Here is a 24,481-nt window from a genome sequence, read left to right on the forward strand (position 1 = left end):
CAGAGTCTTAGCCACTGGACCACCAGGGAAGTTCGTTTCTGCATTTTTTAAAGACCGTCATGTTGGTTCCTGGCTGGAAAGCATTTCCGAGACTACTTCAGCTCATTGTGTCTCTTATTTCAATGCCTATAGTTAACATAGACTCATCATGCCTTTCTGTACACTACTGTGATATACTGTGATGCTCTGAAAATTTGTCCTATATCTTGGGTGGTCATGTCTCCTTGACTAAATCTAACCTCTTGAGGGCAGTGATCATGTAATATGCTTTTACTTCTTTACTTTGTGAAATGTCTAGCACAGAGCAGGGCAGATCACAAACTCTAAAAACAGCCCTATGACCCTAGACAACTCAATCTCTGCTTTTAAATCTTCCTCCTTAAAATAAAGGGGGATGTTTTAGGTTAATCCTGAAGGTTCCTCCAGGTTTTTAAATCTATTTGTCTGGAATATCTATGAACTAATTCCATAAACACAGAAATGAAGGAAGAATACATTAAAACATTTTCATCAGCAACCAAAGAGAAGTTCTTGTGTGGGAAGAAGGCTGAAATTATTTGGCATTTTTGATAGGCAAAATATAAACTCCTCCATGCTATCTCTGAAAAGATAATGAGGAACTTATTGGAGTTTGGAAATGGAGTTGGGCCCTGTGTCACTTGGATACTGAAATGTGATTATTCATAGGCTTCATTTCTTTTTCAAGTTGAATGTATATTCATGGACTCTTATCTTATTATAATTGATTATATAATAACAAGACTTAGCAATGAATGTGGGGTTGAGGGCATGTGGAGACAGAAGTAGCATGATTTAGGAAAAAAAAATTATTGAATACAATTACAGTTTAAATATTGTTGTTGTTTTTTTTTTTTTTTGCAAGTGGTTTGTTAACATTACTGAGGCCCTTCCGAGTGGCTTCTGAGGCCAAAGGATGTGACTGGTTGGGTCAATTACTTGTATTCTTCTGAACCAGAAGCTATAGGGAGAGGGGCAGAGAGGTAGGTGCTATGTATGTGTGTGTGCATTGGGGAATGGGACAGGTGGGGAATAGGTTGTCTATAGACTCTACTGTTTAATTTTCATCTTTGTTAACAACAGTAAGTGTCCTTTGGGGAACCTACTCTTTCCTGCTCAGCCCATGTGGTTTGGATGTGTATTAGAGGGAAGGCACCAAATCTCCCTCTCTTGACCTTTCTCAGACCTAGGCAGATGACGAAACCTGGCAATGCATATTCCAGTCCATGGTTTTAATGGTTAGTTCAGAGATGGGCAGAGGATCTAAGCGAGCCCAGGGAGACTCATTCCTTGGCTTGCTTCCTTGTTAATGAGACCAATTGCTAAGGAGGTGGGAGGAGGAGAAAAGCCTGGGGCTGTAGGTTTAGGCCCTGATTAGAGAAGATAAAACCAGTGCAATGAAAGCACAACCATGATATGAAGAGAAATGAAGTCCCAACACTCTTTGAACTCCTGGAGAAAAAAGAAAAGGGATTCTAAAACCCATTTTTTTTTTTTTTTTGCCAGTTCTACTCTTGGGATTTCAACCTCCTTCAATGTAGGCTTTCAAAAATCAGTTTGATTTGGGTACCTATTACATCTAACTATCCTGACAAAACAAGACTTGATCATGAAATCAGTATAACTTCACTCTTGCTCACTACTAACCTCCTCTCTCATCTTATCCTTTGGTCTGACAGCACCCTGTCTCCTGCTTTTATGAAGACCAAAACTCGTTTCCTCTCCATCTGCCAAGAAAGTTTCCTCCAACCTTTTGTATATTACAAGTTCACATGTGCTTGTTTCACAACTGCTGGTGGCAGGAGGGGAAGAAATGAGGTCCAGTCTCAGGCAACTGATTCCAGTGCCTTGGTGTGAATTAGAAAATACCTCTCCCCCAGAGTCTCCCCTTGCCCCTATTCTTTGCAGACCAGTCTGGATCTTAATCTTGAATTGCCTGCCCGCGGCCACCTCAGCCAGAGGACACTGCAGGGTACAAACGACACAAACCCTGGGCTCAGGCCTCACAGTTTGAAGAAGCAGCAAGAGTTGGCGCCAAGAGGTGGAAGACAAGCGCTCTGCTGCCCACACCCACTGTTTCTGGGGTCGCTGCCTGGGGCATTGAGAGCTGCTGATGCTGTGGCTCTGGGCATCCCCACGCTGCGCACGTTCCATTTTGCTCTTAGCAGTGATCACAAATGTGGGTGAGACCTGGGAAAACAGTATCACTTGTCACTTGAAAGCAGCATCGCCAGAATCATTTCGATCTTAAGGTGATGTCTTTTCTGAGGGGCCTGCCAAGAATTCAGTTGGGTGATCTTTACAGCCAGTCTTTGCTGTAAAGCGAAAAAGCCAGTGGTTCAAGAAGTCCAGTGGGAGGCCACCTGGCTACTGACTATTGGACGAAACAGCGCACATCGGAAAGCAGGGCATTTAGCAAGTCTCTCATGCCTCACAGTAGTGGCACCTTCAGGGGTCAGTCTAGGGGCCCCTGAAATCTTTAGTAATTTCAGCCTCCTGCGCTCCCAGGGCTGGGGTGAGACTCTCATCGCTCTGTTGGCGACAGAGGAAGAAAAAGCAGGCAACACAGGACGAAACGCAATTCCAATGGGCAGTCGCCAGCGGCGCGCATGGGCTTTGGGGGCGTAGGTGGGCGCGGCGCCGCGGAGGGGGCGGGAAGGCAGGACCCCCAAAAAGGATGGGAGCGGTTCGGAGAAGGGGTGAAGTTCCAACACAGCCGTGGGGCGCCAGCCAACGGCGGGGGCAATCGGCCGGTGCCGGGTCCCAGCACTTGCCCTATTTCTGCCCAGGCGGAGCGGCTAGCGGACCCGGCGGAGAGCGGCGGCGGCCCTCGGCGCCTCGGCGGGTCCTCCCGCCTTCCCCTGCCCCCTCCCCCGGCCGCCGGCCTAAAACGCGGCGGGCGCCTTTAAGAGGGAGCTCGGCTACCCCGGGGGCGGGAGCCCCTCGGCGGAGCGCTAGGCGGCGGCGCTCTCCGCGATGCTCCTCACTTTCTGCTCCCGCTGCCGCCGCGGCTGCCGCCACCCTCGCCGCCTCCTCCTCCTCCGCCTCGAAGCGTCGTTTTCTGCAGCCGGGGACAGAAGTGCTATGTCAGGAAAGTTCCGGGAGGGACTGGCTGGGGCCATGCTCCCCGGGCTCTCCTGCAGGCGCCCGCGCGCAGCCCTTCGTACGAGGTGAGGCGCGGGGTCCCCGGCCCCCCGGGGGCAGGTAGCCGTCCGCGGGCAGCGCTTCGATTCGCCGCGGTGGGAAGGGCTGTGGGGTCGGGCGGAGTGTGAGGCGGGGGACGAGGTCGGTGAGACCGAAGTTGTGCCGGAGGAGCTTGGGTTTTCGGGAAGGATTTTACAGCTGGACTCGAGGGGTTTCGGCAGCCGGCGCCACTCGGTGGGGCCCGGCCCGGACTCGGTGGCCCCGGGCCCCGCCTCGCCTCCCCTCCCAACGCCCCCTGCCCCGGCCCCTGCCCGCCTGAGCCGTGAGGCCTTCGAGGAAAGCGCTCGGCTGCAGGTCGGCACCCGGTGCCGGGTTTGTCTCTGCCCGGCTCTCCCCTCGAGATGCTGCGAAGTGCTGGGAGTGAGAGGAAGGGGATGGAATCCTCCTGAACTTTTACACTGCGGGCTCCTCACTCCTTAGGGATGCAGTCCACCTGGTTTGCCTGAGTCGGAGGACTCCTTCCAGCTCCAGCAGTTCGGAGAGATCGCCTATTACATGTGGGTGAGCTCTCGGCGCTGTGGTCCGTCTCTCAGCCTTGATCGGGCTTCAGCATTGCATAGATTTTAGTCCTCATTTCTCCGCCCCTTTTGGGAAAAAAATTTTTTTTTTTTTAAATCCTGGAGGATTAGGGTGCCGAAATAAACAAGCAAACAAAACGACAAAACCCAACAATGCATTTTTATGAAATTTACCCCCAAGGCTGACTGAAATGTTCCAAGTGATCTTTTTAGTCCTCATGAAATATTTAGTCTTGATCTTAACACTTAGGAAAGGCAGGTATCCCTGTAGTAGGAAGCAGTATTTTTTCTTTTTGTTTTTCGGTGGTGAGATGAGGTTTTAAGCATGTTTTGTTAAAGAAGGATTTTCTGTTTATTGGTGAATTTGGTTTTCATTATATCTTTTTAAGATAAATTAATATATTAATATAATTATATATTATAATTAAATATAATTAAGAAGACTCCAACTAATTTTAGGAGTAGTATTTCTAAGAATCTTAAGTAAAACCTCATATTTCTTGCATAATCCTTCTTGCTTCAGGCAATTTTACTCTTCGGTAAGGTATGTAATAGATGTAATTATGTGATGAAACCTAATATATAAGTTCATTTACTGCCCAAATGGCTAAGTTTTCTTTTTCCATGTATCCTGTGGGTAAAGGAAGCCCATTTTCTCACATTGCCAGTTCTCTTCCACACCTGTCTATCCCTGTTTCTGTCTTCACTCACGTTCTGTAAATCCCATGTCACATGCAGATCACCGGTGCTGATGGCAAGTCCTTATGCTTTGTGAAGTGTCAAATAGCCAGATTTTAGTGATGTAATTGATTATATCCAGATTATTTTGAAAAATAATAGGATGTGGAAGCTTTAAAGAAAAGTGTCATGAAGTATTTTAAATTCTCAGGTAAATGCTTTACATGTAACTTGTGTGTGGAAAAATGTGCTATGGAAATAGACAGGGGGTATGGTAGGAGACAACTTACTTGTAGTGGGGAAGTTTTGAAAGAAAATCATTCTAGAATAAACTTTAATATGATAGTTTTTTGTTTGGGATATAGATTTTCATTTCTGAGCACAGTTTTGTCACTCTGCTGTCAAATATGTTAAAACCTTAAAAAAAGAACTCTTCTTCTCAAGCATTTTCTGAAAATTTGTAGCAAACTGAGCATTCTTGGAAAAAAATTTGCTTAGAAAAAGTCACATACTTAAAACCCACACTGCAGTTACTATTTTGCCTTAAGTTTTCTGGACTCCAGGCAAGAAAATACTGCATTCAGAAAGAATTGGGGATTCTAAGGTGGATGTGACTTATTTCCTAGAACTGTGTGAATTAATATTAGTACCTTGAGATTTGGTATAAGATTTATTTGATTGAGATGATGATTTTGTGAATAATTCTTTTTGAAACTAAACATATATTCACATATGTATCACATATACATATCACAAAATTCATATCTTTCTGTAGATGTGGGTATTCATATATTTCTGTATCTCTGTATATCTATAAGAGGGTAAACTGTTCAGGGACTCAGTAATACTCCTGCACTAAGAATAGCAGATCTAAAAGATCAGAAACTGAACATGTTTCTTGCTAGGGCTTGTCACTGACTTTAGCAATTTCATCAGTATCAGATAAGTTAAAAGATACTGTGTTTTCCAGCACGTTCTCACACCAGGCTTGAGCCAGGGAGCCATATTCCAGTGGTCTTAATTCCATATTTTTAAAATGGACTGAGTTATCATACAATTGGTTGATTGAATCAGGCTTTTCTTAAGCTTCAGTAATTTATCTTCAGTAGAGGAATCCTGGCAAAATTTAGCTTGTCAATATAGCGTTTTCTTCTTCTAATTACTTTCAAGCATTCCCTGTTGGTCTGGGACTTGGAGAGTAGACCTCAATGGCATGGGAGATAAACCTTGGGTCAGTTTTGGTGCTCTCGTTTGTGAAATGATATCTTGAGTATTTGATATGAGAGAGATACCCATTTTTACCTGGGAAAATAATACATTTGATACAGAGCTCCTATCTCAGTAAGCAAAACCTTGGAATATTTCTTATCATGTTCCACAGTTGAAGCTGCTACATCTCAGCATATGTATGAAAATTAGAAATGAAATTATTTTTTAGACATTTTTTTCATTTGCTGGGCATTTACCAGGAATAAGTTTATATTTGCTGCAAATGTCCTTTACTTTGTTGCTTGTGGCATTTTCTTCTTTTTCCTTATTTTTTTTTGCTACTGTGATGTGTATCAGAGAAGGCAATGGCAACCCACTCCAGTACTCTTGCCTGGGAAATCCCATGGACGGAGGAGCCTGGTAGGCTACAGTCTCTGGGGTCGTGAAGAGTTAGACACGACTGAGTGACTTCACTTTCACTTTTCACTTTCATGCACTGGAGGAGGAAATGGCAACCCACTCCAGTGTTCTTGCCTGGAGAATTCCAGGGACAGGAGCCTGGTGGGTGCCGTCTATGGGGTCGCACAGAGTCGGACATGACCGCCGTGACTCAGCAGCAGCGATGTGTATATTTAAGAATGAGCTCTTAGTGTTTACTTGAAATGGACAGTGCTGTGTTTCACAGAGTTTATTTTGTGTCTTTTCAGCTTAAAAAATAACACTTGAAATGTTTGACTACACCTGTGAGATCACAGACTTTCAGAATGATGGGATCTTGTTCCATTACAGTTTCAGTTTCCTGGGAATTCTCTGTTTAAGGTCAGACGCGGCCCTGATTTGAACTGGATGATCCACAAAATAGGTACTTTTGCAACCACAAAATGTGGAGAACATTCCAAATAATTTGCAGTGTGGGTAGCCCAACATGCTTTAGTGTTTAGTTGGCTTTAGGCAGTGTGCCATGCTTGTGAAAAATGGTTTTTGAAGCTGACAGCAAGCTGTTTCACTCTTTGAGTTTGACACTTAGGATAAAGTGCCTTTTAGCCTCTGTGCCAGTAAATATGGACAGGATTGGTATTATTAATAAAAGTACTTTTGTCCCCATTTCTGTATAGTAGATTCAGAAAACTCAAGCATGAAATAGCTTAATATACTAGGAAGCTCATTCATGTTCATTCAGAATGTAATGAAGGTTTGAGAAGGTTGGATTTTAACAGAGCTTTCAAGTCCTGGGCAAAAGAGTGTATATTTGCAGTTAGGAGGATCATCTAGTGGTCACTCTATTGAAATTAATAATGACACTATTATTAACAGTATTTCCTTTGAGTGATAAACCTCCCAGGCCCAACTTTGATTAAAAACATCCCCACTGTGCCAGTCACCTAGCATATATATTAATTGATTCTTAATCATTTGAAACCCTCATATGTCATTGTAGTCATAAGCTTTAGGTACCTTTGGTTTTTGACTGAAGCCTCTTGATTAACTTCTTTTCTATCAATTGATGGAGCCCAGTCTATATCATTAAAGCTGCTTTTTTTTTTTCCTTTTGGGCTGTGCTGGATCTTCTATTAGTAGTTGCAGTAGGTAGGTTTCGTTGCCGTGGGGCAAGTGGGATCTTAATTCCCAGACCAGGGATTGAATCTGCGTCCCCTTTATTAGAAGAGGGATTCTTAATCACTGGACCACCAGGGAAGCCCCTTCATTAAAGCATTTTAAAATACGTTACACAATTTTTTTTTTTAAACATGAAAATGTTTAAGGATTTGCTTTGGGGAGGGAGTGCAGAAGTGACATGATTGGATTCTGTATTTAGCTCTTACTTTCCAAAGGAAGGCGTTTTCACCTCTTCCTTTTTTTTTTTTAAGCAAAAACAAATGCATAGGTAATTTTAGAGAAAGAACATTTGCAGGCATTTAAAGATGCTTGAAGTTTCAATCAAAATAAGGGTTTCAGCTCAGAGTTACCTAAGAATAAGTTAACGTGTGTACCAGGTGTTCATTACGGTTTCTGGCTGAGAGTGTCTGCTGCTGATCTAAGATGAGATCCTGGGAAGCTATAGATTCAAAGAGAGTTGAAATGAAAAGGGGCTAATTCCAGGCATAGCATCTATTGCCTTCCAGAGCAAAAAATATTTGCCTGAGTGTGTACTTCTAATAAAATCAACTTGCCATCCTTTTAGCTTATTTTTTCCATTTCCTCCAGGCTATAAATGAAATATGGTGTCTTCATTTTTGATTAACCTTCCATTTCTAAAGTTTCACACTGTTCAGCACTAGCTTTTAAGACTCTGAGCTTGTTCCCAGCACTTTCCAAATGTTTTCCCTTCTTTTTTATTGAGTTCTTTAATGATACATTATGAGTTTTGAATTGAAGTTTCCTCCATCTTCCTTAATAGGCCTTGGTTGAATTTACTTCTACTTAAAAGTGCAGTGATGTTAGTCACTTCTCATTTTTTGTGTCTGTATTTCATGTATAGTTGCTCTTGTAAGGTTTCAAAACTTTATTCTTTATTCATATGCATGAAAAATTTAGAAAATCCAGGCAGGCCAAAAAAGGAAAAGAAGCATTACATTATATATATTAACATTATATATATTATATTAACATTACATATATATTTTATGTGCATAAAGAAAAACTTTCATTTTCTTAAAATGATACTTTACTTACTATTTTGTTTCTTTTAAACTTTCATACAAAGATGAATCACATCCCATATCATAGAATCATCTTCTGTAACATGTTTTTTGAATACTAAATAGTATTTTGTTCTGTGGCTGTATCATATTTCATTGGAGATATGCTATAATATCAGGCAGTTTTTCCTTTTTTTAAATTGCTGATATATAGCAGTAAATGTCTTAAAGCTTAGTTTTTGTATATATTTATGGTTATTCCCTTTGAGTAAAACCCTAGAAGTAGAATTTTGGGATAGGGATAAAGGGCACTGATGTTTTTCATTGACCTCAAGGCATTTTATTAGTCCCGATATAAAATCTGTAGAGTTCATCATAGCTTTCCTTGATTACCTTCTACGGTCTTTTTGTTTAGTATAATATGAAAGACTCAAGTCAGATTGCATTTGAACTCAGACCTGACTGACTAGGGCTTTATCCAAAGTAAATAATGCTAGGTATAATATTTACAGAAACTCAGCTATAAGGTTCAGCCTCAACACCAAACCATCCAATAGTGCCCAGTTATAGCTATAAATGCTATTTCCACCTAAACAGGAATAGCAGTTGATAGCGTGCCCTGAGAGTTCTCTCTTATTCTTAAAAAAAGTTTTAAAAACATATTTGTTTGACCATGCTAGGTCTTAGCTGTGGCATGCAGGATCTTCACTCTTCATTGTACCACATGGGATTTAGTTCTCTGACCAGGAATCGAACTCAGGTCCCCTATGTTGGGGGCACAGATTTTTAGCCACTGCACCACCAAAGACGTACCTCTCTTCACTTTCAGTGTCCTTACTATGTTACCATCTGAACTCCTGGCCGTGTACACTGATATATCCATAGTTGCTGTATGGTAGAGTAATTAAATATTGTTTCCTATGTAGCCATCCCTAAGATTTAATGATTCTATTTTCTGCCCTTTGCTGCCAACAGCTCGACTCTTAATGTCCTCTGTGTGTTTATAGCTCTATATCTGTATTTTATTTATTTATCTCTTTCTTGCTCCCTGTCAGTAATACAGAACTTCATCATAGCCAGAAATTACCTTTTGAAATCAGATAAGTGTCCCTCTGCCTACCACAAAAACATAGTCACTCCTGGGAACAATCTAAAGGATATAAAATGGGCAAAAGCTAAGAAAAGGACTTGTGTGAAAAACTCATGGATTGATAGTTTAATGTAGAGAGAAATTCTCTTCTTCATTTTTATGACTGAAGTTATCTTTAGCTGTCAGACATGACCCTAATGATGGCAGAATGGCGTTTGTATTTTCATGTACATTTTTTATTTTTAGAATTTAGTTCTGGCTGTAAAAAGGAAACAGAAAATACACACACACACACACACACACACTCCCAAACATGTTTTCTGGGTCAGCTGTTCTTTTTTCAGACAGTGTCTCCTCTCCTGTGTGGAGACCGTGTCCCCTCTCCTGTGTGGAGACCGTGTCCTTCCCTCCTCTTTCTAAGTCCCGCCGAGCGTCTCTGTCCCCTTTTTAGTGCTAGTTGTTTGGTTGTGTCCAACTCTTTGCGGCTGCACGGACTGTAGCCCGCCAGGCTCCTCTGTCTATGGGATTCTCCAGGCAAGAATACTGGAGTGGGTTGCTATTTCCTTCTCCAGGGGATCTTCCTAACCCAGGTCTCCAGCATTGCAGGCAGTTTCTTTACCTCCTGGGTGCTTACCTGTTTTAGCATTTCAGAATAAATTTTTTGTTTAGATGAGTTATTGTTATGTATTGTTATTATACTCAACTTTTCCCTTTAACTCTTTGTGGTATAGATATGTGGATGCATCTTTGGTTGTAATGAACAGTTATTAATAAAAAATAAAAGAGTTTGAGAACCTCAGCATTTATATTTCTTAGTACTCAGTTGCTGTGGGTTAGCTATAAAAACTTAGATACAGTGGCAAAGTGAAGTCAAATACAAAAACAACTGAAAAAAAAAAACCACTGAAGTAATAAACATGATTACCCTTGGGTAATTATTTCATTCATCAGATCATAAAACTAAGCTTTTAGTATTTTCTGTGTTCCTTTTATGATATAACTTTTCTTTTGCATTCCAAGTTTTAAAATCTTTTCATCCTACTAATTTCTCTTGTCTTGCATAAGGACTCAGCAGAATAGAAATGATCTCTGAGGCTTGTATAACAGAATCTCATTCTGGTGAGGTCTTTGCTCTTATCTGGATTCTAGGTTGGAATACAATTTTAGGAAAAGATCCTTCAGGTAATTTTTTTTTAAAGTGGATAGACAGGGAAGACTCACGTGAAAAGCCTCATTGCATAACATAAAGCATCCATTTGCTTTGTGGCCCTTGTAGAAAGGAAATTTTCTGTTTGTCTAATACAAAACTTGAGACTTGGAGTGATCACTGCATTGAATGCTGTCCCTTCCAGTGTCTATGTTAAATTCTTATTCTGTTCAGTTCCAACATAATCAGTATTCTGCATATAAGAGGAACTTTCATGTTTGTTTCATTAGCCATCAGATAAACTCTATATTTGCACCATTCTAGGGCAGTGGTTCTTGCCATTATGAAATCTGTATTGAGTTCACCTGCATGGCGCAGCTGTAAAGAATCCGCCTGCCAATACAGGAGAAGTAAGAGACATGGGTTCGATCCCTGGGTTGGGAAGATCCCCTGGAGTAGGAAATGGCAACCCACTCCAGTATTCTTGCCTGAAAAACTCCATGGACAGAGGAGCCTGGTGGGCTACAGTCTATGGGGTTGCAGAGTCGAACATAACTGAGCACACATGTGCATGTGTGTACTCATATACACATAGGCACACTCATACACCACTTTCAAATATCACTCTCATAGGCCACATCTGGTAGAAGAAATCCAACGAGAACCAGGCATGAGTGAAGTATAATAAAACCGGAAGAACTCCACATAAGTATAGACAGTGATGCTTACACAGCAGTATTTAGTGGTTTTTTTTCTCACTTTTTTGTTTAAGAGGAAATCTAGGAATTGTAATTCTCATGATTACGTGTACAGTTGACTTTGGGTAAGTGAATTCCCTATGGTTCCTTGGTCTTAACTCCCATGTGTCAGTTGAATCAACACTTTGTGAACTTGCAAAGCTTTACTGATGCTTTGGTGTTCGAGTGGTGGGCCAGAGGACTTAGAATTGGGGCGCTACCAGTGGGGAACCCAGCAACAGATAGCATCACCACCGAACCCCAAATTCATTCTCCCTTGTGATTTTGTGATGCACGATGAGGAATTGTTCTTTCATGTTTAGAATACTGGTATTTTATCAACTTTATTATTTTATTTCTAAAGGTTCAAAGTGAGCATTCCAGATTTTCTTTAAAAATGTTCTTTGCTAAGGCATGATTTTTCTGGTAGGGAGGGAGCATAGTAGGTGTTGGGAGGGGATTTGCAGTACTTTGAATTTAGAATGACAATTATGTAACCATTTTTACTTAGATCAATGCTTCCCTGTTGTTGGACACACAGCAAACTTGATTGAAAATTAAAATTTAGAAATAATGGAAATAAAGTTGTGTTAAAGGAGATAACTATTTTATTCATGAACTCCTTCCTTTATTCATGAAAGAATTTAGTGGAGAATCCTTTGGCTATCGAGGTTTCAAGAAACATTTTCTGGAATTTAAAATTATTTGTGAACAATTTGGTTTTAGAAGACTTTTTGAGGACCACATGCATTTAGTAAAATTTTATTCTTGTAGTGAAATCTTCCTGCTTTTAGTCTTCATTTATTTTCTTTTACTTCTTACCCTGTTACCTACTTTATCCCACCCTTCAAAATAAATAAAGCAGAATAAAAAATAAACTATAACTTCAAAATCAAAATATATAGGCATATCTCAGAAGTATTGCAGACTTGGTTCTAGACCACTGCAATTAAGTGAATATTATTAATATAGTAAATCGAGTCATGGGATTTTTGGTTAGCCAGTGCATATAAAAGTTATGTTTATGCTACACTGTCGTCTGTTAAGTGTACAATAGCATGATGTCTAAAAAACAATGTGCTTAACTTAATTAAAAAATACTCTATTGCTAAAAGATGTTAACCATCATCTGAGCCTTCAGTGAGTCAGAGTAGTAGCACCAAAGGTCACTGATCACAGATCACCATAATGAATATACATGATAATATATATAATTATATAAGTAAAAAAACAGAAATATTGCAAAAATTACCAAAACGTGGCAGACATGAAGTGAGCAGATACTGTTGGAAAAATGGCAGCAGTAGATAGACTTCCTTCGATTTGTAAAAGATGCAATATCTGCAAAGCACAATAAAGCAAAGTAAAGCAAGGTAGGCATAGGAGACCCGGGTTCGATCCCTGGGTTGGAAAGATCCCCTGGAGGAGGGCATGGCAACCCACTCCAGTGTTCTTGCCTGGAGAATCCCATGGACAGAGGAGCCTGGCGGGCTACAGTCCATGGGGTCTCAAAGAGTCAGAAAGGTCTGAAGCGACTTAGCACACACACACAGGCCTGTACTAGTCTTTAGCCAAGTACTTTTGCATTTGTGCTAGTATGTAATATCATACTATCAAAGGACATAACATTAGAGAATGTTGGAAGAAAATATGGACAAATAAATGAGAAGTAATATTTTCTGTTTTCTACTCTTGGGGCACCCTCATCTTACAGCACAGGCAACAAGGTATAATCCTGTGGTTACTTTGTTTTTGTTTGTTTGTTTGTTTTGTTTTTGTCTGTTTGGTATGAGTCAGTGTTCTCCAGAGAAATAGAACCGATATGAGGTATATTTGATTTATTACAAGGAGTTGGTTCACGTGATTATGGAGACTGAGAAGTCCCATGGTTGGCCACCTACAGGCTGGAGATACAAGAAGGCTGATGGTGTAGTTCTGAGCGCCTGAGGGATGCTGGTGTAACTACCAGTTGAAGGGAGATGCTTGAAGTCCCAGCTCCAACAAGCAGAGTTCGAATCCCCGCTTCTCGACCTTTTTAATTTATTCAGGCCTTCAATGGACTGAGTGATATCTACTCACTGTGGGGAGGGCAGTGTATTTTCCTCAATCTAATAATCCAAATTCCAGTTTAATCTGGAGCAGCACCACAGACGCACCCAGAAATAATGTTTAATCCAGGTGCCCTGTGTCCTAGTGAGGTTAACATATAAAGCTAACAATCACACTGAGTCTTCCCACTAGACTTGGGAGTCATGTGAGATGAGATATACCTGTTGTTTTTCATTGTATGCTGTGCTTCATCAGAAACTGGTGGACAGCAGATGCTTAATAATGATTTGTTCAAGGACGGGAATGAATGTAAAGAGTATATGTTAAGTTGAAAAGTATATGTCAAAGATTTGTAACATGAATAGCATGCTGAAAGGCTGAGTATCAGGTGGATGTTAAGATGTGCAAGTGAGATAATTTTAGTTGGTATATGATGATTCTGTCGACTTTTCCTTTGTCTTTATTTGGTGGCCACTTCAAATATTAAAACTAAAGTCTTCATAGATTTTGAGCTCCAAGAATTTGAAGTATGACCTTTAGATTTTTCAGAGTCTTCCCAAGTTAAACAAATTACTTTGATCATGTCAGTGAATCAAGGTCAAAAGAGAATTGCCATTATCTCTGAGGATGAGTCAGCTTTGCTCTTCAGTGATCCTATTTTGAAATGGCATGCCAAGAGCAAAATGATCTTTTGCTCTGTGTTGTTTCTCTTGCACTGTTTTCCAGCTTCCCACTTAGGAAAATGTTTAGTAACTCCATATTTTCCCTCACATTGATTATTGGAATTTGCTAGGTATTAATTATGTTCATAGGGCCAAGGGACCAAGGATTTTAGCATCTTTTTAAAGTTATACATAAAAGTAAGATTGATACTTTTGAACTGTGGTGTTGGAGAAGGCTGTTGAGAGTCCCTTGGACTGCAAGGATATCAAACCAACCCATCCTAAAGGAAATCAGTCCTGACTATTCATTGGAAGGACTGATGCTAAAGCTGAAGCCCCAGTACTTTGGCCACCTGATGCAAAGAACTGACTCACTGGAAAAGATGGTGATGCTGGGAAAGATTGAAGACAGGAGAAGAAGGGGACAACAGAGGATGAGATGGTTGGATGGCATCACCAACTCGATGGACATGAGTTTGAGCAAGCTCTGGGAGTTGGTGATGGACAGGGAAGCCTGGAGTGCTGCAGTTCCATGGGGTTGCAAAGAGTCACACATGACTGAGTGACTGAACTGAACTGAACTGATAAAAGTAAGATATAGATTAATGTTTGATTATTAGATATACAAGTATATACTCAAGAGGTTATTGGAAGTATCTGGTGATATTAAGGTGTTCCAGGTCCACATTCTGTGACATTTCTATTATACCATCAGAGGAGTTGGTCTAATTGATGCCAAAGTGGGTGGGATACTAAGGTGGTGGGGATAGGGAATCTTAAAACTCTGTCTTATACCAAGAGATGATGCTTGGAGGAGACCGTAGCGTAAGTGTAAAGAGGAGACCATAGTGTAAGTGTATATGTCCCCTATTTGTTTTTGATAGCATGTCCATGAATCTCCAACAAGTAGCACACTGCCTGGCACATGGTCGATGCCCCAAACATTTTTGTTGAATTGACTTGGCTGCATCTCAGGGGTAGTCATAGTCAGCAACAAAAAGTGGTGTTCTGAAAAACAAGAAAGCCATACTGTAGTTGCATTTGGAGGTGGAGGAGTAAACTGGGCATGGTGGTAGTGGACTGTTTCTGGGTGTAGGAAGGAATATACAGACTTCCACCAGATTTGAAGCAATGACAGGAAAACTGTATCTCTTTTGTTCTGAAAAGAGACTTTGAGGTCACTTCTCTGAAATAAATGAGGCAGAAGCTGGAGTGAAGATGGTCAGAGGAAGAGAACCAAAGGTATTGTGTCAAAATCACAGTGTAGAATCTTGAGGTGAAAAACACGTTTAAGTTCAGTTTGCGTGGCAGACGGTTGACTTTCCTGGTGGCTCAGGTGGTAAGAAATCTGCCTGAAATGCAGGAGACCTGGGTTCGATCACTGGGTAGGGAAGATCCCCTGGAGAAGGGGATGGTAACCCACTCCAGTATTCTTTCCTGGGAAATTCCATGGACAGAGGAGCTTGGTGGGCTACAGTCCAATGGGGTCAGAAAGAGTCAGACACTACTGAGCGACTAACACTTTAACGTACGGAAAATAGTCATTTCCGAGGGTGAGGGAGAGAATGCTCCGTGTCACTGAAGTGCTGGTGTTGGGGAGAACGTGGTTTTCCTTTCTGAGTAGGACTCCTAGCTTGTGAGAACTGGGAGCCGACTCTGTGCTGCCACTTTACATGTGCTGTTTCATTTAACAAGGCCCCACTGCAGCCTTAGCAACTAAGGTACCCCTTGGTCATCTTTCTGAGGAGGACCTGAGAAAATGAGAGTAAGTAACCTGCCCAGTGACACATGGCAAATGAACAGTAACCAGACACCGTGAGCCCTGCTGAGCTGGGCACAGTGGGCGTCTGGAGGAAGGACTTGAAAGTACTCAATAAAAACTTATTTTTACCCTGAGTTTTGATTCCCTCCAAAGGACATGCCAGAATCACATGTTGTTCAGGGAAGTGGAGAAGAGAGTAGCCGCATTTTTAGAAGAAATATTTATGATGGTGGAAACACTTAGTTTTAATTAGATAACATAAGGCCTTGGAAACTTTTGTTGTGCCATGTGACTATTAAAGAAAAATTAAATGTCTAATCATCATATAGATAGCTGTGTAGGGTCAGATGGGTTATAGAAACAGTTTTCAAAAGTGGAGTGGCAAGCTGAGCTGTACCCAGAAATTCAGGTAACTGTGAAGCTGGATGAAAAAAATAAAGCTTTTGTGGAACAGCCTGAAAGCAAACAATAATTAGCAGCTTTTTAAAATTTCATTGATTCCCAAGAGATGTTTGTGGGAACCAGAAAAGTGATCTAGAGAGTAATGTGAAAAGATAGGCACTGTTTTTTTAAATTAGTAGGTAATATTGGAAGAAATGTGGGGTGCTTTTAAAAGTAGTGATGATAGATTACCGTATTTAAATTTTGCACATTGAAGGATAACAAAATTCTGTTCTTCTCATGTTTCTTATGCCCTTTACTGATCAGAGTACATTTCTTGCATAATAACAGCACACTTGAGCAAAGGATGAGGGACATTCTAAAAACTGTTACTTTTTATTGATGTATAGATTTATACTGTTGGTGTATTGATTTACAATGTTGTGTTAATTTCTGCTGTACAGAAGAGTGGTTCAGTTATACATATATATACATTCTTTTCATGTGTTTTCCATTATAGTTTATCACGGGATATTGACTATAATTCCTTGTGCTATACAGTAGAACCTTGTTGTTTATCCATCCTACGTATAATAGTTTGCATCTGCTAACCTCAAACTCTCCATCCATCCCTACGCTGCCGCCCCCCTCCTTCTTGGCAACCACAAGTATCTACTCTATGTGTGTGTCTGTTTCTATTTCATAAATAAGTTCATTTGAATAATATTTTAGATTCTACGTAAAGTGATATCCTATGGTATTTGTCTTTTTCTGATTCGCTTCACTTAGATGATCATCTCTAGGTCCTTTCATGTTGCTGCAAATTGCATTATTTCATTCTTTTTTATGGCCTAGTAGTATTCCATTGTATATATGTATCACATCTTCTATATCCATTCCTCTGTTGATGGACATTTAGATTGTTTTCATGCCTTGACTACTTTGAATAGTACTATTATGAACATATGGGTGCATGTGTGTTTTTGAGTTAGACTTTAGTCCAGATATTTGCCCAGCAGTGGGATTGCTGGATCATATGGCAGTTCTATTTTGAGCTTTTTGAGGAGCCTCTGTACTGTTTATTTTAGTGGCTATACCAACTTACATTCCCACCAACAATGTAGGAACATTCCTGAAGGATAAGGAACATTTGAATAACTCTTCTTGTCACCATTTTCCAAATTTTTAAACACTGTCTTCTGTTCTACCGATGAACAGTAGGCATGCTGAGACAGGCAGGCGAATGCTTATTTTGCTTCCTTACTGTCAACACATAAGAGTAGAGTTTTTTTAAAGGAATGTCTCACCATTAAACAGAAATGATAATGTTTGTATTTCATGTATTTATAATACATGAAAATATTCTTCAAGGAAAAATCTTGAATGTAAGAAAACTACTCATTTTACGAGATTTAGAAAATAAAGAACAGTAAGAAAAAGTGTAAATCACTGGTATCACCGATGCTCTTGTTGGTCAGAAACAGCTGTTCATATTTTGATATTTCCTTCTAATTCCTTTTAAGAACTTAAAAAATATGTCAAGAGCATACAGTATATATGGCTTCATAGTCTGTTTTCTTTACTCAATCTGCTCACATAATATTTTCTTGTATCTTTATTAAACAGTGTTCAAATACAGCTTTAATGGCTACATAGCATTCTGTTATATAAATCGCATAATTAACTCAATCTGTTTCCTTAATGTGAACCTTTAGATTAGTTTCATTTTACTCTGTACATGAATTTTTAACAGCCTTATTATATATATTTAACATATCATAAAATTCAGCCATTTCAAGTATATAGTTGTTTACTGGTGTTTGATAATTTTACCAAGTGGTGCAACTGTTATCCTAATCAGCTTTAGAACATTTTCTCCCCCACCCAGTGAGATTCCTCATGTCCATTTATAGTTAATTCTTCATCCTACCCCTATTTCAAGGTGACCACTGATCTACTTTCTGTCTCTCTGATTGTCTTTTCTAAGCATTTCATCTAAGTGGAATTATGCAATACGTGGTTTCTTGTGACTGATTTCTTTTGTTTACCAAATTTTTAAGGTTCATCCATGACATAGCATGTATCAATACATTATTACTTCTTATAGCTGGACGTATTTCATTGTAGGGATATACAGGCACACCTCGTTTTATTGTATTTCACTCTATCAAGCTTCACACATTGTGTTTTTTACTGTTTTTTTTTTTTAATAAATTGAAGGTGTGTGGCAATGCTGTGTTATCAGATGATGGTTAGCACTTTTTGGCCATAAAGTATCTTTTAGTTAATATATATACATTGTGTTTTAGGCATAATGCTCTTGCACAGTTAATAGACTACCCTATAGTGTAAACATAACTTTTATATGCACTAGGAAACCAGAAAATTTGTGTGACTCTCTTTCCTGTGATACTTGCTAAAATTTATTGTGGTAGTCTGGAACCAAACCCACAGTATCTCTGGGGTATGCCTCTAATGCATTCTATGTAGCCGTTCACCAGTTGATAGACATCTAGGTTGTTCCTAGCTTTGTGCTATAAAGAATAATAATGCGGTGACCATCAATGTGCAGATCTTTGTGTAGACACACATTTTTGTTTCTCTTGGGTCAATACTTAAAAGTGGAATTGCTGAGTTCTGTAGGAGTGTTATTTTTTTAACTATTTGAGAAACTGCCAAACTGTTTTCCAAAGTGGTTCCATAGTTTTACATTCCTACTAGGAATATATAAGGGTTCTTATTTATCCAAATCCTCACTAACATTTGTTGTTGTCTGTCTTATTTATTACAGCCATTCTAGTGGGTGTGAAATATCTTATTGTGGTTTTTAATATGTATTTTCCTAATGGGCAATGGTGTTGAACATTTTTTCATGTGCTTATTAGGTATTTGTATATCTTCTTTGTTGTAATATTCTATTCATATTTTTGTCCAATTATCAATTTAGTTTAAGTGCTATTAAGTTGTTAAGTGTTCTTTGCAAATTCTAGGTACAGGTCTTTTATTTGATATGTTTTTTGCAAATACTTTGAGTGTGTTGCTTGGTATTTAAAATCCTTAATTATGTCATCTGAAATGCAAAAAATTGAATTTTTATGAAGTCCACGTTGTTAATTTATTCTTTTGGTGTCACGTATATGAATTCTTTGCCTAACCCAAGGTCTGGAAGATTTTATATATATTTCATTACTTAAACTTTTAAAGGGCATTTAAAAATACTTCTAAAGAATGGATCCTGAGAAGTACAAGTTTTAGAAACTTTTAGCAGTTAGCCTTTTGTGTTTGCAGTTTCCGCATCTATAGATTCAATGATCTGTGGATTGAAAAGAACTAAAAAAAATTTCAGAAAGTTCCAAAGAGCAAAACTTGAATTTGTATGCACTTGCAACTACTTATAAAGCATTTATATTGTGTTAGGTATCATTATAAGTATAATAAGATATAAGTAATTGAGAGGTGATTTAAAATATATGGGAGGATGTGCATATCTTAATTGCAAATACTGTGCCATTTTATATAGAGGAGTTGAGCATTTGCAGATTTTGGTATCCATGGAGGGTCCTGGAACCAATTCCACACAGATCCTGAGAGATGACTATATGTATTTTTAAAATTTTTGTTTATTTATTTATTTATTTTTGCCTGTGCTGGGTCTTCATTGCAACATGTGGGCTTTCTCTAGTTGTAGTGAGTGGGGGCTACTCTCTACTTGTGGTGCGGGGGCTTTGCATTGCAGTGTGGATGACTGTACATTTTTAATAAAGTTTTTTTTGAAGTATTACATACAACAGGAAGATAGACAAGTCATAAGGGCAAAGCTCAGTGAAATTTGAAAAAATAAATCCATGTATGTAACTCCCACAAGAATCAAGAGAAAATGTTGCTGGCTTCTCAGGAACCTCTCAGAACTTCCTATAAACCGCTTCCCAGTTATTACTTGTACTCTTCCTCAAAGTTAATCAATGGTTCAGTTCAGTTCAGTCGCTCAGTCATGTCCGACTCTTTGCCCTCAATCTTTCCCAGCATCAGGGTCTTTTCCAATGAGGCAGCTGTTCGCATCAGGTGGCCAAAGTATTGGAGTTTCAGCTTCAGCATCAGTTCTTCCAATGAACACCCAGGACTGATCTCCTTTAGGATGGACTGGTTGGATCGCCTTGCGATCCAAGGGACTCTCAAGAGTCTTCTCCAACACCACAGTTCAAAAGCATCACTTCTTCGGCGCTCAGCTTTCTTCACAGTCCAACTCTCACATCCATACACAACTACTGGAGAAACCATAGCCTTGACTAGATGGACCTTTGTTGGCAAAGTAATGTCTCTGCTTTTTAATATGCTGTCTAGGTTGGTCATAACTTTCCTTCCAAGGAGGAAGCGTCTTTTAATTTCATGGCTGCAGTCACCATCTGCAGTGATTTTGGAGCCCAAAAAAATAAAGTCAGCCGCTGTTTCCACTGTTTCCCCATCTATCTGCCATGAAGTGATGGGACCAGATGCCATGATCTTGGTTTTCTGAATGTTGAGCTTTAAGCCGACTATTTCACTCTCCTCTTTCACTTTCATCAAGAGGCTCTTCAGTTCTTCTTCAATGGTTAGTAACACCATAAATTAATTTTGCCTGTTTTGAATTTTATTTAAATGGAATAATATTGTGTATACATTTTTGTGTCTTTTGCTTAATATTTTATTGATGCGATTCATTGATATGGTTTGTTGCAGTAGTCTGCTCATTTTCATGGCTGTATAGTATTTCATTTATGAATACATCACATTTATTTATCAGTTCTACTATTGATGTTCTGTTTTTGGATATTTTTAATAATGCTGCTAGCAAAGTACTTGTACTTGATTTTTGGTGCACACATGTGAGCTTTTCTGTTTAGTGTATACTCAAGGGTGGGGTTGCTAGGTTATGGAAGCAGGCCTAACTACAAACTTACCATAAATGGCAAGCTGTTTTCTGTAGCCAGTTACATTCTATCCCAGCATCAGTGTATGAAAGTTTTGTTTGTACCACATCCTGACCAAAACTTGCTGATTTTCTGTCTTTTTAATTTTAGCCATTCTGTTAGATTTGTGTCTTGCTGTGGTTTTCATTTGCATTTTTCTGATGAGTAATGAGGAAGAGCACAGTTACTTTGTGTGTGTGTGTGTGTGTGTGTGAGTGTGTGAGTGTGTGGCTATTTGGATATCTTCCTTTGTGAAGTTTCTGTTCCAATTCTTTTGCTCATCTTTCAACTGGGTTTATTTATTTTTTTGATATATTTGTCCATATGAGTCCTTTGTCAGTTATATGACTGCAAGTGTTTTCTGTTTTTTGGCTTACCTTTACTTTCTTTGGGTCACCTTTTCAGTCTTTCTTTTATAGCTAGTGCTTTTGGCGTCTTGTTTGTGTTTTAAAAATAAACTTGATATGGAGACTTCCTTAAGATTAAGAAACTTACACTTGAGCTGATTAGAAGCTGGTGTTTGGTGTTATGCGCACTCCCCAGTTTCCTGTCCATGCCTCTTCCAGGGGTGAAGTCCTTCAGAAGTCTTTTCTCCCGCCCTCCCTGGCCCTGAGCACAACCTCCAGCCCCTTGAGACCGATACAGACTCTGTTCTAAGTTGCTCAGCCTCCCAGCTCTCTTACTCAACTTTAAGCTTCTCAGCTCTTTTTAAGCTTTTCAGCTGCCAGTTTTCAGGCTCAGCTTCTTGCTGCCTTGAGAAAACCTCTGAGCTGGCATTTTAGAATTGGCCCATGCCTCCAGGGAAAAAGGACCTTTGAGTGCTGAGGTATCTCACTTTTCCATACTTGCTTCTCTATAAGATCTAGGCCTCTCAAGCTATCCCTCCTTTGGTAGCTCTTAGATGACTTCAGAGAGGTCTAAAAATAATTATTCAGGCTCTTTTGGTTGTTTTTGATTGGTGCATTAGTCTGCCACAGCTTGTTTTTCTTTGCCAGGACAGGAAGTCTCTAGGAGTTTTTTTTTAAATTGAAGTATAGTTGATTTACAATGTTGTGCCAACCTAGAAATGTTTTCTTAAGGCTGTTGATAAGCTTGTTGAATTATGGTAAGGCTACATTTCCATTGATGGAGTATTACTTTGTCAGAATTATTTTCATTTTTTTTAAACCTCTGAAAATTTGCTAAGCAAAAAAAAAACTTGTAATTTTTATTTAAATTTTTCTTTTTATTTTTATTCTAATGAGACTGAACATTGTTTCAAAAAAATGGTCTTTTGCATCTTCCATTTATGATTTACCTATTAATCGCCATGGTTTTTCATTGATTTTTAGGAACTATGTAATGATGCTTATATTAATAAATAAGAATTTGTGAATTTGAAGATAAAGAATTGTTACCTTAGTGAATTTAAAAATAATTGGCATTTCCCTTGGTCTTTATAATGTTCCCAGACTTCTGAAGGCAGGGGTTGTGTTTCCTCTTCTGTGTTCTTTCCTGGTATCTGGTAAGTGGAATAGTCCAGGTTATCATGAAGCAGATTGCATTAAAAAATAATGCAGAGATAGGATTAAGAAGCTCTTGAAGATTGTTGCCTATGTTCACTGTGAAAATTTTCTTTGGTTATTGATTTATGTTATTTCATTTAGGAGCATGGCCTCAAGTCTTATTCCATTTTTGAGTCATTATCTTCTCTCTCGTATTGCTTCACATCGCTAATGTAGGATCAAACTCTCCTTTGTGCTCTCCGTCCCGCATTTATTAGGGACAAATGTCTGCTTCATAAATCTCCGTAAATGTAAAAGAGGAATTATGTCTCACCTTCCTCACATGAAACTGAATTAATGTCATTCCTAGAAGTAGCATATAAATGCTGAATGGCAACCTTGCCAGTTGCATTTTAAAGGGGTTTAAGCATAAGACAGTTTTAGACTGACTTCAGAGTTCTAAAGCGTGCATATAAAAGTTTTAAAAATCTAAAGCATTTTTCATTCACACTGCAACCCAGTGTTTGGATTTTAAGAAATCATCCAGACAGTTTAATTTTTACTCACATTATGAGAATAGTGTCTGAGGATGAGGGATAGTGGAATTTTCCTTATCCTATTAGGCATACTTTGTCTCTCTTATGATGGAAATATAATTTGACTCCCAGAAATGTTCTTGTTTTAGTCACTGCCCTACCTTCTTTTTTTGGTCATTTCATCAAGTCTGCGTAAACTATAATATTTGCTCTCATGCTGCTGCCTCTGGCCCTTGGGGAATGGTATTCTGAAGAAAAATTTGAGTCTGTGGGGAAGACTGGTGTAAAAATAAAATCCTCAAGGTATCAGACCTAGGATGTGGGCCAGATCTAGGGACAGCATTTTTAACACTGCAGATTGCTGTATTAAAGAGAACAAACGAACCTCTTTCTTCTCCAGGTGATGAGGGGGCCAGCGAAGCATTTTGAAAAGAGTAGGGACTTTGGATCCAGACTGCCCTGGATTCCGATTCTAGCTGTCCCACCAGCTAGAGACAAGTCACACTCTGAGCCTCGGTTTTCTTGTCTTCATTTGTCAGGAATAGTAACAATATATGTGAAAGTCTGGTACATGGTGGGTGTTTAAGAAATGGGACATATGGTTACATTTTTAAATTTTCTCTGTTATTCTGATATAAGACTTTTTCCCCTCCCTTCATGATAATGATTCATGGACTAGAGCCAGGTTACCTGGGTGCTAATCCTAGCTCTGCAGATTTTTCACCGTGTGACCTTGGGAAAGCTACCTACTTTGTAGTTCAGCCTCCTCGTCTGTGCACAGGGATGGTTTTGATGCCCACCTCCTAAATTTGTTACAGATACTAATATTTGTAAAGTACCAGAATAGTGTCTGGCTAATATGTAAGCACTAGGTAAGAATTTTAAATACTAGGTATATAAAAATAAACACTCAAAACTGACATGAATTGGTTATTAGTATTAATAGAAGCAATAGGATAGGGTTAGGTCTGGGGCACCATTGTTGTGTGATAAGTGGTCGCCCGCAGGTAAGAGAAGGAGACTCACAGGAGTTTGGTGAGATAGAAGTTGGCAATACTGAAGCTGTCCCAAGTTCAGATGGCTGCTCTTCATCAGTAGGAACATCAGAATGGTGGAGATGTTTGCTTTTAGCTCATTTTAATGAAAATCTGCAGAGAAATATCACAAGAATGGTTTCTGCTGTGTTCTCCACTGTTAGGAAAGAGACCTAAAGGAATGGGAACATGACTCAGGCAGAAAATACTTCCATGCAACACTCAGCTGACATTGGCACTCCACAATGCCAGATAGCATCTCCTTTTGTTGGTAAATACATGTATATTTGTATGTATATAAATAGCATGTTTCATGTATAAAGTTGGTGGTTGAACAAATCTCAGGATTATTTTCTGAGTACCATTGAATGTCATACTCATAAAATA

General features: G+C 39.3%; 1 protein-coding gene across 2 annotated transcripts in view; it reads left to right on the plus strand.

Moving 5' to 3' along the window:
• Positions 1-2,720: 2,720 nt before the first annotated feature.
• GPR63 (G protein-coupled receptor 63) overlaps positions 2,721-24,481 on the plus strand; it is a 66,133-nt gene continuing 44,372 nt past the window's right edge. Inside the window, exon 1 of one of the 2 annotated variants that reach the window (XM_043890037.1) lies at positions 2,721-3,188. The gene's annotated coding sequence lies outside the window, so the exon portion shown is untranslated. Of the gene's footprint in view, positions 3,189-6,106; positions 6,490-24,481 lie in introns of those variants that run through there. The other variant, XM_043890039.1, reaches the window with a different exon arrangement.

The sequence above is a fragment of the Cervus elaphus genome, chromosome 28 (genome assembly GCF_910594005.1).
Source record: "Cervus elaphus chromosome 28, mCerEla1.1, whole genome shotgun sequence".
Classification (NCBI taxonomy): Eukaryota; Metazoa; Chordata; class Mammalia; order Artiodactyla; family Cervidae; genus Cervus; species Cervus elaphus.